Source organism: Quercus suber, unplaced genomic scaffold, assembly GCF_002906115.3.
Source record: "Quercus suber isolate HL8 unplaced genomic scaffold, Cork oak 2.0 scaffold_29, whole genome shotgun sequence".
NCBI lineage: Eukaryota > Viridiplantae > Streptophyta > Magnoliopsida > Fagales > Fagaceae > Quercus > Quercus suber.
In genome coordinates, this window is record NW_027069494.1 from 1,384,739 (window position 1) to 1,399,290 (window position 14,552).

Consider the following 14,552-nt stretch of genomic DNA (forward strand, 5'->3'; position numbering starts at 1 on the left):
ACATTATGCCATATTTTCCATCAAATTTAATGACAAACTTGATGTTGAGATGCAATGTGTAACAAGGATTATAGTTTAAGATGCAAAACATGCATTCAAAAAATTTAGGTTGCAAAGTGTAATTGAATATATAGTTTAGAGTTGTAAAGTGTAATTTCCCATTAAAAAAAAAACATGTGTAAGCTTGTGATTGAAATACTTCACTTAAAGAGTTAAAGGTCTCTTCTACAATTACAACTTTTGTGCTACAATTTTAAGGTGATCAACTATGAGTAGTTGCCCATCATTGTTATATAGACCTGCTACTTTAATGTTCACCATTCACATGTGTCAACTTGTGATTGAATTACTTCACTTATTAAAGAGTTAAAGGTTTACCAATAGTACTTAGTGAAAGCTGAAAAGTAATCCAATCCTCACTTAATAAATGTGCAAATCGTGACAACATGTGTGGCCATAGATTTTTCTTATAAAAACTTTTGTGCCCACAACCCTAATGTAATCAGCTGTGAGCGATTGCTTACAACATTCACATGAACCTTTTTTTTTTTTTTTTGCCACCATTCATATATGGTCAACCGCAAAATTTGTATTAACAGAGTTATTATCTTTTCCTATATATATCTTTTCCTATATATTGTTTATGGGCAGGCAAGAAATAAAGCGAATCCCACACAATGGAAATATTGATAGAGATCAAAGATAGAGTACAGTAGTCATAGATATCATATCATTCTTTTTACAGTATATAATGGCATTTTGCTCCTTGGAGTGTAGTTAGGATGTGATGCTCAACGTATTTGATACAGGACACGACGGCAATTAAGAGGCTATTTGGATGACCTATTCTCATGACTCAATTCTTAGTTTTCATAACTCAATTCTAAAAAATGGTGAGACCCATAGCAAAATACTCGTTTGCCTACACCAATACTCTATTTCCATAACTCTGTTTTTAATACTCAATTCTCTACTTTTTGAGTTATGAGTTATGGAAACTGAAAACAACTTTTGGCTGTTTTCAGTTTCAATTCTCAATTTTCAATGGCAAAATTGTAAATACCATTACAAACCGGTCCCACAGTCAGAATTTGCTCCCTCTTTTTTCTTCTTTTCTCTTTTTTTTTATCTTTTCTTTTTGTCTTTCACGTACAGACCTGCTCTTCTTTCTCTTTTTCTTCTTCTTCTCACTTCCTGGGTTTCTTTTCCATTCTCCTTTCTTTTCTTTTCTTTTCACGTTGGTTCTGGGTTTGGTTTTTTTTTTTTTTCCTTTTCCTGGGTTCGGTCTCCCCGGTGTTCATCCTCTTTTTTTTTTTTTTTTTTTTCCTTTTCCTGGGTTCGGTCACCTCGGTATTCATCCTCTTTCCCTTTTTTTTTTTTTCCCCTTTTCCTGGGTTCGATCTCCCATTGTTCATCCTTTTTTTTTCCTTTTCCTGGGTTCGGTCACCCTGGTATTCATCCTCTTTCTTTTTTTCCTTCTTTTTTTTTCCTTTTCCTGGGTTCGATCTCCCCATTGTTCATCCTTTTTTTTTTTTTTTTCCTTTTCTTGGGTTCGGTCACCCCGGTATTCATCCTCTTTCTTTTTTTCTTTTTCTTTTTTCCTTTTCCTGGGTTCAGTCTCCCCGGTGTTCATCTTTTTTTTTTTTTTTTCCTTTTCCTGGGTTTGGTGATCTGGGTATTTTTTTCTTCCTTTCTTCTTTCACTGGTTCAGGTTTGGGGGTACTGAAAAAAAAAAAAAAATGCGCCAATGACAGAACTGGGGCCCACAAATAGTGTGAAAAAATTTGAGTGATGGCATGAAAAAGATGGAGCCAAACGGGTATTAATTTTAGAGTGATGGGTGATGAGTGATGAAAAATGAGAAATGAGTGATGAGTGATGAGTGATGAAAATTAAGTGACAGAAATTGAGTTACCAAAAAAAAGTGGCCAAACAGCCTCTAAGCATCCTCTTAATTTGTACAATATCACGTACACTCTTTCAAATTGCACAATTTTGGTCTGCCTATACGACAATGAAAGGACCTGAGTTCCAAACATGCGTACCAAAGGGACTCGCGGATTTTATATTCACATGACAGCAGACTAGTTTTTGACTAGGTCTCTTTTTCTTTCTTTTGACTGAGGGCCGTGTCATGTGCGCCGGACCTATAATGTTAATAACACACACTCTATTACTGCTGTTCAATATACGCAAAAAAAAAAAAAAAAAATTATAGGTTCATATGATAATTACAATTTACTACGTAAGAAAGTTAAAGTAAAATATGCGTGAAAATGTGCAGTACATTATTAACGCTAGACATATGAGTGTGCCTTTCAAAGACATATGGGTCGTGCAGGCATGGTGCCCAAATGTTTGTCTTGGGTCTGTGAGAGGTGTGCTCCATATATAAATGAAACACAAACATAGTACATAATCTGTGTGTGTGTGAAGGGACGAAGGTACACTTAGGCTTTGGGAGCAAAGGACCCCCATTTTTTAAAAATAAAATTACTAGTATATATATATATATATAGGTACTATGCAATTTTATTTTATAAAATTACATTTCTCCCTAAACAATATCATTTATTCTTTCAAAAGTAATGCTATAATCACAAACTTTTTTATAATATTTTTATAAACTGTTGAGGTATAAATTATTACAAGTTCACATTTGGACCACCATTTACATCACTTTTTTATTTACGAATAATCACTCATCATATAAGTAATTTGAAAAAAAAAATTTAACTCTAACATTTTTCCTCATTTTAAATGCCATAAAAAAAAATTATACATCTAAAATCTAAAACAAAATATACAAGTCCAAAACAATTAGTCCAACAACAAAAATTTCCAATAACAAAATTTAAAAAAATTAAGCACAATTAACCAATTTTACCCAAAAAAAAAAAAAAAAAAAAAAAAAAAAACACGAACACCCTCAGCGGCTAAGCAACAATAGAGCCAAATGATAGCAGTAGAGTTGCCCCCTTAACTCCAATTTCTGGTTTCGTCCCTATGTTGAAGCTTCCTTTTAGAGACTTGAACCCTAGCCCTTTCTCCCACACCCAACAAGTTTTAAAGCATTCATAAAAGTGGTGCTAAAAGATTTAGCTTTTAGTACCTTAAAAAGCTACTTTATATATTTTACCAACTCACTTATAATACATCTAACATCAAAGTTCTATCTTTATACTAGCTTCTTCATTTAAAATAATATAAATAATAAAAAACATCAACCACAAAAACTATAACAACCAGCTACAGCCACTTTTGTCATCACTCCACTAGCCACAACCAGCGCCATGAAGAGGCTGAGAAGGAGAGAATGATAGGGAAAGAAATAAAGAAATTAATAAAAAAAAAAAATAGTAGCAACTTGCTACAATGACTTGGTACCAGTAACGTGTTATTATTGCAAGTTTCTAAAAGCTTTTGGGTTTGACACCACTGATAAAGGGCATTTTTTGGTGTTTGAGGTATTAAAAAAATAGCTTTTGATACCTCTACTATGAATGCTCTAATGCTTGTAGAGTGACCATTGATCACACCAAAGATGTGTGGTGGTGTTAGAAAGATTTTTTTAAAAAAAAAAAAAAAAAGATAAAATTTCTACTCTAACCTAATCTAAGTGTATATGGTGTGAAGCTTTCTCCTAAAAACTTGAACCCTGACCTTCTTGCCCCCCCACACTCTACAAATATTTAACTTGTGGAGGACAATCGTACCAAGAGTGCGCGGTGAATCAGAAAGAAATTATTGATTCTATTTAACTTTGTATTTCTTTTAATGCCATAATTTTTTTATTAAATACTACCTTTCATTATAATGGAAAAAGTCGTAAATTTTGGAGTAATTTAATGATTTATAAATTTTATATAAAATTGAATTTAAACTGAGTATTTATATCATGTCTATAATCTATTCTTATATTTATTAGGAGTTTTATGAGGTAGTTTTTGTTTTATTAAAAATTTTAACCTCTCAAATATTTGAATTTTACTTGGAGAAATGGCTGCATTTATCATCCATAATACTAAAAGACTCGTCACTTGTGTAATATTTACCAAATGGCTAACATATCTTTCAACCTACAAATAATGAAGCAATAAACCAAAATCTAGATTCATTCTATGAAACTAAAAAAAAAAAAGAAGAAAAAAAAAAGTATGTTTGCGTGTGTTTGTTTCTTAAAAAAAAAAAAAAAAAATCTCTCAAAGAAAACTTTTCTTAGTTGACAACCCGTGGTAGTTTCAAGTTTGTACCACTTCATGTCCTAAAAATCAACAAATTACTAGAAAACAAGAAACTGAAGAAGAAAAAACTGACTACTCTAGAAAATTACAAAAAAAGGTAAAATACTTTGAACAATATTTTATTTCTCATACCAACAATCAAATGCTAAATTCTACCACGTTATACATTCTATTTGTGTGATTAACTGGATATACAACCCCTAGAAAGGGATACCCTTTCGGGAGTCAAATATCGATCTAGGGATGAAAGAGATAACTTTGCTGTTGTCTTTGCTGTCAAAAGAATAGAAATTGAGTTTTGAGAAAATTGTGGTGAAAAAAGTGTTTCAAATAGATATTTTATTTTGGAATTTGACTATAAATTTTACTTAGTCATGTTCATTAAATATAACTAGTATGTAGCCCCGTGCTACCACACGGGAATATATATATTATTAATCATAAGTTTATTCATGTTTAAAAGACTCAGTTAAGTCTAAATTCATATTATTAACCAGAAAATTTCATTAACAAAACTTAGCAGTATATATATTTTACATAGAAAGATGAACCTTGGTGACAATGTTTATCCAAAAGATCCATTCACGCTTTTGAATCTTTAATCTTTATTGGTGATTGAAATTTTCGTAGCTTAAAAAATTTAAAATTAAAAAAAAAAAAAAAAAACCCTCAGAGTTGTACTCATTTTGTAGTTTTACGATGGGTCATTTTGTGACATGATGGGTATTTGTGTGAAGAAAAAACCTTTGAAGTTCCATGGTTGATAAAAAAATTCTCTCCAATCTATTTTTATAGAGAGATGGGTTTGTGCGTGTTTTTATACATCCTTCATAGTTGTATTATCACGAAACAAGTCTAATGGATTTAGATTGGTACTATCGATTTCCAAAGCATGAGTGTTTAATGTGTTATTAATTTCATCTCATTGGCTTCTACACATGACAGCAAAATTAAAAATAATTAGATTGTACATGTCTATAGTAAAATTGGACTCCAATTTCAGATTCTAATTGAACAATTGGAATGATAATATATAATAGTAACAACAATAAGAAAATTCAAATAAAATTTCGGATTAAATTGTAACAATTTGAATAAAAAATTCCAGTAGAAAGACAGGAGTGATCCACTCTAAGAAGGCGACCAAACTTGCGTAAATATAGAATAATAAATCTCTCTCCGAAAAATTTACATTGTTCATAACCTTTACTTTCACTGAAAATTTTAAAAACATAGTGACTCACATCTGCCATCCAGACATCTACAGCCGGGTCCTCTCCAATTTGCGTGAGATTCCATTGATCACTAAGTTCTTTTGCAACCTGCAAAAAGTATCATCCATCGGTCCACAGCAATGCTTTCTTCATTGTTATAGGTCCCAAACCTAAACAAAAAGCCAAATATAAGGATAGTGAATTTTAGGCATAATGTGCATTTAATCACATATTAGCAATTTATAACAAATGTAAAGATGCAAACTTTGTAAGTGAATAGTAAACAAAACTCAGTGTCAGAACCTAAAAGACAGCACTTTAATCCGAAACTCAGTGCAAATGTAAAGGTGCAAACTTTGTAAGCAATTTATAACAAAGATGCAAACTCTGGTTTTGCTATCTTTCTGGAAATTATGCAATGTACCCAAACCAAGTTTTTATCATCGATATTAATCTCCTTGGTTTTCACGTTTGACTGCAAAATCAAGAAAAAACTTAATTAGCACAGTAACTCACTTGACCTGATATATAGAAGTGGTTTTAATGAGAATGAGCCCACATACATTTAGCCATATGATGCAAAATTCAACTTCAATTTCACCGATATTAATCTCTTTGGTTTTCACGTTTGACTGCAAAATCAAGAAAAAAATTAATTAGCACAGTAACTCACTTGACTCGATACATAGAAGTGGTTTTAATGAGAATGAGTTTACATACATTTAGTCACATGATGCAAAATTCAATTTCAATTTCAGATTCTAGACACATAAATTCCAAATTAGAACTCTAATTAGGAATTCTAATTTGTTGTGTACACGTGGCACACAATTAAAGTTCTAATTTGGAATTTAATTTCGTACATGTGGCACACAATTAGAGTTTTAATTTGGAATTCAATTTCACACTCTCTCTGCTTCACCTATTATTATATATATAGATTGTACAATGACTGTTAAAGAATTATCATGTATGTTTAAATTTTTAAGAGTAATGTTAGAGATACAAATATTTTTACAAAATTTATAAATTGCTGATGTGGTGAATAGTTATTAGTAAATGAAAAAGTGATATTAATTGTGGGCTTTTAAAAAATTGTAAAATAGTTTGTGATTATAGCATTACTTAATTTTTAAACAACAAATTAGCTTGCGGCTTTTAAAGAATTTGTATAATATATTTTTAACCTTATTGTTTTTAATAGTGAGATATATTATTATCTTTTTATTATTGAACTTTAATTAAGCTCTTGAGAGTAGGTTTTAGTTAGCTCAGCTAGTAAAGTTTCTGATGGTTAAATAAGAGATCTACGATTCAATTTTTGCGTACACCAAGAACCAATTAATGTATTAGTCTGATAATAAAGAGGGTAATTATCATAAGCGAATGTCATAGGTTGAAACTCTATAAAAAAGATAATTAAGTTCTTGAGAGGATCAATTTACTATATGGGAGAGGGGAAACTATCTCTTTTAGGATAAAATTTTAAATTTTGATGAATATAATACACAACAGGATATTAGCAACTTATAAAATTTGGGGCCATCGTCCCCCCAGCCATAGTGAGATTCCGCTCCTCACCATAGTTAAAGGTTCTCAATGTTTATTCTAATTTCTATATCATTTGATTGAGATTAATTATGTGGTCATCCTTGGTTTAATTAATCTTTTAAAATGTAAAATCCTATAAATAAACCTAACTGCAGTAGTTTAAATAAAAAAAAAAAAAATTGTCACTTTTAGTTAGTTGAACTGATAAAGTCTTTTGTCATCGACTAAGAGATTTAGAGTTTGAAACTTGCCCATACAAAAAAACCAATTGATATCTTAATTTAATGATAAAAATAATCATTATGGAATGGATAATAGACAATAAAATTCTATTGCATTAAAAAAAAAAAAAACAAACAAACAATTTTTTTTATTTTTTATTTATAGCATTCTGGATGGTGTGGTACCTTACAATTTGTTGATGGTTAACATAACTACTTGACCCCTCCAAACGGCTTATGACACAATAAAAAGCAAGAATTTAGGGAATGGAAGTGTATTTCCAATTTTTTTGGACAAGTATATATATATATATACTCTCCTAGTCCTAGTATTTCCAATTTTTTTCTTATAACTTATTTGCTTATATATAACTTTTTAAAGTTTACTTCAGATACAATTATACTTAATCAACTTTCAGCAAAAAAAAAAAAAAAAAAATTCAACAAGAAATTTTGTTCTCTTTTTATATTATCAACAAAAGGTTAAATGTAACGCACAGGCGCATCATGCATGCTGTAATAAGCATTTATTTGTTACGGTTTAATTAAATAGAAATTGGGCCAAAGCTACTCACTCCCTAGCCTGTCTGGAAATAGCTAGGCTGGGGTTGAGATTGGTTGGCCCTATTTGTGGTCCTGTGGAGGAGCCAGATGCTTTTTTTTGTATTTGACTTTGAGAAGTTTTTGACTCTTTCAGAATCTTTACATTAGGGTACAATATGGGTAGCCTAATTATAATAGTGATTTTTCTTAAGCACCCATAACATGTTAATGTTCTTGGCACCAATGATGGCAAATAGCTGCTTAATTTGGTTGAGGTGTTTGCCTAATTATAATTAAGAAAAACTTCTGAAATAGCTGCTTAAGAAAAATCACTATTATAATTAGGCTACCCATATTGTACCCTAATGTAAAGATTCTGATAGAGTCAAAAACTTCTCAAAGTCAAATACAAAAAAAGCATCTGGCTCTTCCACAGGACGACAAATGGGGCTAACCAATCTCAACCCCAGCCTAGCTATTTCCACACAGGCTAGGGAGTGAGTAGCTTTGGCCCAATTTCTATATAATTAAACTGTAACAAATAAATGCTAATTACAGCATGCACGATGCGCTTGTGCGTTAGATTTAACCTTTTGTTAAATTTCTTGTTGAATTTTTTTTATTTTTATTTTTTGCTGAAATTTGATTAAGTATAATTGTATTTGAAGTAAACTTTAAAAAGTTATATATAAGCAAATAAGTTATAAGAAAAAAACTATTATCTATTAATATGAAACTATGAACCGATTATTTTTTTGTAACACACAAAAGTTTGTATCAAATTCAATGGTTGATAATTATAACTTACACTCTGTTACGCATGACGAATTAGTGTGTTCTAGTTAAATCAATTGGTAAAGTTTTTGATAGCTAAGTAAGAGATCTAAACTACAATCCTTATCTACACCAAAAGTTTATTAGTGTTTTGATCTATTGATAAATAGTTATTATTAGGAGCAGACGTCATAGTTTGAAACTCTCTTAAAAAAAATTTAGAAAATTATATCAAATTCAAATAACTTACACACTATTAGGCATAGTCACAAACTAATTATGGTATTCTTTTAACTAAAATCTAAGGGGAACTCAATTAATTATGATGGCAATCATAGTGGTAATTGCACGTGCAAGCATGTGGTCCAAGATTGAGCATAGAATCATTAGCGGTAGCTACTAGCTAGGGACAAGTTTTTTTTGCCCTGAGCTAGGGACAAGTTTTTTTTTTTTTTTTTTTTTTGAGGTGAGCTAGGGACAAGTTATAAATAAATAAAAAAGAATTTTTAAGGCCTCACCCGTGCGTGTGGTTTCAATAAAGGTAATATGTAATGGAATTGTAGGCAATGTCACGAAAACGAACTCTCAAGACAAAAATCCCCACCCCCACCAAAAAAAAAAAAAAAAGTTCTTTCCTCTGCTGTTAATGCTCATGGTTTCTGCTTTGCATGAAGATTACATCTCATGCATGAGATAATAATTATTACTTTACATGTGCGGCAAGGACGGACTTAGGGGGCCCAAGGGGGCTCGGCCTCCCTGCCCAAATTAAAAAAAAAAAGATTTTTTTTTTCTTCTAGACTTGCATATTCCTCTTCCAAAAACCTAAACTCACTCTCTTTTAATTAGCCTAACCCAACTAGCTACTACTAAATTAAAAAAATTTAACCAAAAAAAAAACTTTAAAATAAAAAATAAAAAATCCTAGATAGAGCATTCATAACAATGGTGCTAAATAGTTANAATTCAACTTCACACCTCAAAATATATTGTTAGAATTAGAATTCCAAAAACCCAACTATATTGTTTGGGACCAGAAAAATTGAATTTTAATACTGACATAGTTCTGATCAGTCACATAAATGTTTTTGGTCTGTGATTATGACTTGAAACATCGATACAGAAAAAGCAATTGCTCTTAACGGTCAGGCCAACACTCGCTTTAAGTGAAGTGTCTAATCAGAATCTGAAACTTCTTTTGCATGCAGCTGTCCTTTAAATTTCAGCTAACTTTTGTGCACTACCCATGCTAAGATTCAAAAATCCATATAAAGAATATTCATATGTTGACCTCAAAAGCCCATCCACTAACAAATTCAACTGGCTACATTAAGGAAGAGTACCGGTCTATTCACCTGCAAATTCACTATTCTAGCAAGTGGGCTAAGTTTGTCTAGGGCGTTCACTATACAGTGAAGGGCTCAAACAATTACTAACTATATAAAGGCAAGTTAAAGCCCCTTAATTGCTAGGATACTTGAACAGAATAAACTGATTATGAGCTTACCACCTTACTATCTCGTCTCCTACAATCTGGAGTGAAATTTCTTTGCTGCATTTTAACTTATTTAGCCCATCTAACATTAAACATCTAGAATATTAAATCTGACTCAAAAGCCATCCTCTAACAAATTACATTACTATTGGGCCAATTCAACCTAAAGTCACTATCTAAGTGGGCTTAGTTTGTTGGGTTCACTTACAATGTTCTAATATACTAAATATTTACATTTAAAACACTTAATGCTAGTACTCTAATACTAGCTAAGAGCATCAATAGTGTACTTTTTTTTACATTTAGCACACAAAAAATTACTTTATTATTACCTATTCACTTTACAAAACATCCAGCATTCAGTAGATATTTTATTTTTCAACACAATAAAATAATATAAATATTACAGTAAAATAATATATCTACTACATTAATTATTAATTTCTTTCTTTCTTCTCTCTAGAACCTCAAACTCAAACCCATCTCTCACCACAATGCTCTCTCTCTCCTCTCTCCACCACTACTCTTCACCCACCAACTCAAACAACCTTTCTCTCTCCTCCTCCTCCTCACTTTCTCTCTCTTCTTCACCTTCTCTCAAACCCATCACCATCGTCGCCACCACCCATACCCCCTAAAACCCTCTATCTCTGTCGTAAACCTCTCCGGATCCAAGCCTTAGACGCGGCGCAACCCTAGAACTACATAACAAAGCTCACCATAACCCATTTCCACACCACCCACCACACTTAAAATCTGGAATCATTGGCTTCAGACAACTACAACCAGTTCCTAGCCAAAACCCTTACTCCAAGGCCACACCGTTCTCGCTCACTCTCGCTCTGACCATTCCATGCCGCCAAATTCTCAGCGTTCCCTTCTTCTCCAACCCAAATGACCTCTGTGAAGAACACCAGAAGTCATTCTCCTTTGCACTTCCATAATCTCCACCGAACGCGTCCTGCTTCTCTCCCTCTTCTAAGACTCAAACGCAGCACTCTGTTCATCGATGTTCTCTCTATCAAAGAGTTCCCAAAGAATCTTCATTGCAGTTTTGTGGGTTGTGTCGTGGGTTTGTGATCTTTCTCTCTACTCTAACCAATCTGCCATGGGTTTGTAATTTTGATGTGGGTTTGTGTTTTGTGGTGGTTGTGGATTGTTTTTGCTTATAGTAGAGGTGATGTGGTGTGGATTACTCACCGGATCATTGGGTTAATTCGGTGGCGTGGGGCAAGGGAGTTGGGCCGGTGAGGAGTGGAGGAGTGAAGTGGGTTAATGCGATGAGCATGGGTCGACGACGATGGCTAATTGAATTGTGGGTCAGTGCGATGGGTCTTGTGGCGGCTGGGCTCGTGCATATCAACGTGGAGGAAGAGAGAAGCAGATGGAGAGAGAGTGAGGAAAGAGACACGGAGAAAAAATAGTAAAATAATAAAAAGCAGTGTGAACACACAAAAGAAAAAATTACCTTTCAGCTACAATGCACAACCAAAAATTGTTGTGCACTATAGCTGTGGACCCAAAAATATAAATTTCCTCCACTATTATATGGTACATTTTGGTGTTTAGTGGTACTAAAAATAGCAATATAACTATTTAGCACCATTGTTATGAATGCTCTATCTAGGATTTTTTATTTTTTATTTTAAAGTTTTTTTTTTGGTTAAATTTTTTTAATTTAGTAGTAGCTAGTTGGGTTAGGCTAATTAAAAGAGAGTGAGTTTAGGTTTTTGGAAGAGGAATATGCAAGTCTAGAAGAAAAAAAAAATCTTTTTTTTTTAATTTGGGCAGGGAGGCGAGCCCCTTGGGCCCCTAAGTCCGTCCTTGCCGCACATGTAAAGTAATAATTATTATCTCATGCATGAGATGTAATCTTCATGCAAAGCAGAAACCATGAGCATTAACAGCAGAGGAAAGAACTTTTTTTTTTTTTTTTGGTGGGGGTGGGGATTTTTGTCTTGAGAGTTCGTTTTCGTGACATTGCCTACAATTCCATTACATATTACCTTTATTGAAACCACACGCACGGGTGAGGCCTTAAAAATTCTTTTTTATTTATTTATAACTTGTCCCTAGCTCACCTAAAAATGGGCGTTAAAGAAAATGGAATTTTTTTTTTAAATTTTAATTAAAGGAAGCCCATTTTTTGTAGTAAAAAGTTTTAAAGATTAAGAACAAATTATAAAACCCCAATCAAAGAAAATAAAGAAATTTAGATCCAGTGAAGCTCACCTTGACAATGAAAATAAAAAATAAAAATTAAAGGGAAAAGTTTTTTTTTCTTCTTTTAAACTAAAAAATAGTAGGATTTTAGTTAATTTTCAACAATTACTGCTCAGACATATATTAAAAAGTATTAATTTTTTTTTTCCATATCCTCTCTTTTTTTGTGAAATGAACAAAAATTTTATTAGTTTTTAAGATTATCAAGATAAATTTTATTCTAGGATTCAATTTATTAAAAAAAACCTAGTTGTCATTTTCACCCTTTTTGCTCTGCAAAGGAGGAAACAAAGGGATCAAAAACTGAATACGTACTGGTTGAAATGAGACTGATGATAAAATAGTTATGTATGACCATTTAGAATGCCTGTACTATCTGATAAGATTTATTTTTGTGGTAATTTCATGAATATTATTAATTGAGAAACAACAATACATAGAGTTAGAGGACCCTAAACCAACAGTTAGAAGACAAGCTATTAGAGATGAACAAACACCTGCAACTATACAACCAATTAGAGGACATAACAATTGTTACTGTTCTAACAGATTACAGAGACGGACATAACAATTGTTACTGTTCTAACAGATTACAGAGACATGATAGTTTTTCAGACATACAATATGATAAAAATTTTCTAAATGCATATCATTAAAACAAAATATAGTTGGAATTTCAATAACAACCAAAACGTTCAATGTGTATGTTCCATTTTAGGACCAAATAAACAAAAACAACAACAACAATAATAATAATAAGACTCAAAATCCCGTTTTAATTTTGTTTTCCTCTACTTTCTTGTATTTCTTAAAGTCTATTAAGTACTACCTATAATGGAGTCTTATAATTCAACTAACACTCTCGTCCTTCTAATGAAAACATTCAGAATTCAAATCTCCTCTTCTCATTGTACTATAAAGGGAAAAAAATAAGTTTAATTGAGTACCTAATCGGCTAAACAAATGTAAATACTTCAAGCATATAATGGCTAATTAACCTGCATGCTCAAGCATATAATGGCTAATTAACCTGCATGCATAACCAGTATAGTATCATACTTCAACAGTAACTTTCTCAAAGCAGCAACTGATTTCAATTAGTCCGAAACCTTTGTGACACCAATTCCCTCCTCTTCATGATCATCATAATACTCAATAATGAATTGAATTGTGCTACCTTCTCGCATAGGTGAAGATCGAAGAGGAGTCATTTACAGCAAAAATAGTGAGGCCTTGCTAACTTGGGTTGGGCTTGAGCTAGAGGCCCACATGTTGGATGTTGTCGACAATCTCAACAGCACAGAGACGAATAAAGGAATTGTCAACAACAACGAGATAGATGTATACTATGATTACTATCAAGAGAAAGAAAGGGAAAGAAAAAAGCAACTATATTAGTAATACAATGTTGAAAATGGTAACCACAGAAAAGAGAAAACCTAATAACAAACTAAACAATATAATTCTATAATTGAGGCCAGTATCAAACAAAGAAGCACCATAACGCTTGCTGGAAATAAGTTATGAAGCCAAAGGCCATGTAATTTTCATCTAGGGATCTGCGATTCACTCATCAGACAAATCACATCATTCCACACCAATTCTATCAATTCATTCTCAAGAGCCAATCTCAACCATTGCAATTTCTTATTTCTCACAAATTTGCACAGCCATCCATTTTTTATGATAATTTCATCTATCATCAAAATAAATGAATTTGGGATTCGTTTAGAAAAAAAAAAAGAATTTGAGATTCAAATTATTGCTCTGCGTTAATGGAATCTTTGAACCAGGTATTTCATGGGGACTTTTATGTTATAATTTCAGTTTTTGAAACGTTAATTGATATTTTAGCATGTGGAATTGCATTATCAATTGTAGATTAGCATGTATTATTGCCTTTTTTTTTTTCTTGAGCTTTTTTTTTTTTTTGGAGAAATTTTCTTGAGCTTTTGGATATGCGAAATTTGTACAACTGTTTTAGGTTTTGTAGGTTGAGGATGTTTTAATGGATTCGGACCAGTAAAATATGTTTGTGGACGACTAAATTTCTCGGTTCGAAATAAGTCAAACAAGTAAAATAGTGTCACAAATGCGAATTTGTATTGAATATATGTGTGGTACAATTCTCTGTAATTACAAAAGAGTGATCCTCTGATTCGATCTCCTTGAAAGATTTGTTAATTGGATTTGTGGTAATGTGATTTTCACTTGAACACAAAGTATCCTTCAATTTGGTTGAAGGATGGATCGAAGATTGTTGAAACGGAATTACAATGAATCTCTG